Raw genomic sequence first — 2388 nt, forward strand, 5'->3', positions numbered from 1 at the left:
TACCTCCCTCCATCTCTGTTCTCTCTAGTTCACTCTCCCTCTCCATTTGCAGGTCTCTCTCCTTTTCCATGTTCTCCCTCTCTAGTTGTCTCTCCCTCTCTATTTTCTCCCTCTGCAACTCCAGCTCTGCTTCCCTCTCTTTTTCAAGCTCCATCCTCTCTCTCTCCATCTCCATCCTTTCCCTCTCTCTCTCCCTCTCGTATTCACTGTCTTCCTCCGTGTCCCACTCAGAGTCGCCACTTCTCTCCTCCTCTCCCTCTCTTTCTGCATCATGATATATCTCTCCTTCCGTCTCTTTTCCTTTCTTTTCTACCATCTCCATCTCTCTCTGTCTTTCCCATGGCGTCTCTTCCTCTGCTGCTATGGGTTCTTCTCTCTCTCCCTCCATCTCTGGTGTCTCCCACTCTCTTTCTGTTTCATAGTCGACCTCCGTCTCTGTATAGGATTCAGGGTCAGGCTGAGGGTCTCTGTTTTCTTGTTTCTGTCTCTGGAACCACAAATGGAAAATTGATTGGTTTACTGATAGATTGCTCAATTCATTACACTTAAATAGCGATGAATTCATATGGATTTATTTTGATGTTCAAAGGGCATCATAACTACGGTCCTTCCGTTGGGCAATTCACCGATATGTTTTGGCTGAGCAACACTCACATGTAATTTCTTGGGACCTCTTGCTCCCGACTGTGACTTTAAAAACAGAAAGAGGGAATGTTCACACGTTGTTGATTTGACCATGTCATAACTTCTCTGAACCCCTTCCCTGTGCTATTCCCTCCACGCTAACTGGTGATTTGATAACAACCTATGAGTAGTTGATATCAGTGTAATAGAAAAATATCCCTAGTAAATAAATCTGTTTACTTTTTGTCTGTCATGGTATCGATTTCGTCCTCCGGCAGTTCCTGGCATGTATGCCTGAAACAGCAAAGACTCAAATATTTCTGGCAAATGCCATTGTTTTCTAAAAATGATGTACTCTTACATTGTATTTGAATGGTAATCAATATTTTTTTTCAGTGTACTTACCATGTAATCTGGCCAGGGGGCGCTCTTCCTTACTCTGACCCGGACATGAGATAGTCCCGCCTGCCAATTCCCAAAACCACTTCATGAGTCATTGATTATAAGTCATTGATGTGCCATTACCACTGTGGGGAGTTCCCATGGTGCTTGGCCTACAGCCGTAGTGTCCCACTCATGAGTGTGTGAGAGTGTGTGAGTGTGTGAGTGAGTGTGTGTGTGAGTGTGAGAGTGCGTGAGTGTGTGTGTGAGTGTGAGAGTGTGTGAGTGTGTGCGTGAGTGTGTGTGTGAGAGTGTGTGAGTGTGAGAGTGTGTGAGTGTGAGAGTGTGTGCGTGCGTGCGTGAGTGTGTGTGTGCATGAGTGTGTGTGAGTGTGTGTGTGTGTGTGTGTGAGTGAGTGTGCGCGTGAGTGTGTGTGTGAGTGTGAGTGTGCGCGTGAGTGTGTGTGTGAGTGTGTGTGTGTGTGTGTGTGTGTGAGTGTGAGAGTGTGAGAGTGTGTGAGTGTGTGCGTGAGTGTGTGTGAGAGTGTGTGAGTGTGAGAGTGTGAGAGTGTGAGAGTGTGTGAGTGTGTGAGTGTGTGAGTGTGTGCGTGCATGAGTGTGTGTGAGTGTGTGTGTGTGTGTGAGTGTGCGCGTGAGTGTGAGTGTGTGTGTGTGTGTGTGTGAGTGTGCGCGTGAGTGTGTGTGTGCGTGTGTGTGAGCGTGTGTGTGAGTGTGTGTGTGTGTGTGCGTGCGTCCGTGCGCAGCCCTGGATCAAGTGTATATGTCCCTTCAGATTGTGATGTATCAGAAATGGATTACAGGCTCTAATGTTAGATGAAAGAAGACACAAAGACTTCTGATCATTTGAACATTTACTTACATGCACACAGAGAGGTTAAATACAAAGAGAGAACTTTAGACTGCCAACATTTCACCAGTGTAAACAGGTTTCAATACTATATATTCTGAAGAATATGATGGAAACACATTTCATTGAAAAAGTAGTAACTAATACAGAAAAGGAACAAAATACAATCTATTTCCATGTTTTCAATAAATAACATTTGGTTGAGGAATTGATAAGCAGCGATACACTGGAAACATTAGAATATGGTTGAACAAATTACGAGGTAAAAACTGTTGTAATACTGAAGCGACAGAGAGATACTACAGCTTAGGTCCAATGTAACGTTTTCAACTTCTTTAATAAATAAATGAGTTTATGCAAAGTCAATGCTAAAATAACACTGACATCTGATGGAAGAATTTATTAGTCCAATAATCGTTATATAATACACTGTCTTGATTTAACTTAGCTTTACCTATGTATTGTTCATCTTTTAGGTATTTGAATTAAGTATAAAACACGATTCTGGTCATAGAA

Source organism: Oncorhynchus kisutch, unplaced genomic scaffold, assembly GCF_002021735.2.
Source record: "Oncorhynchus kisutch isolate 150728-3 unplaced genomic scaffold, Okis_V2 scaffold1157, whole genome shotgun sequence".
Classification (NCBI taxonomy): Eukaryota; Metazoa; Chordata; class Actinopteri; order Salmoniformes; family Salmonidae; genus Oncorhynchus; species Oncorhynchus kisutch.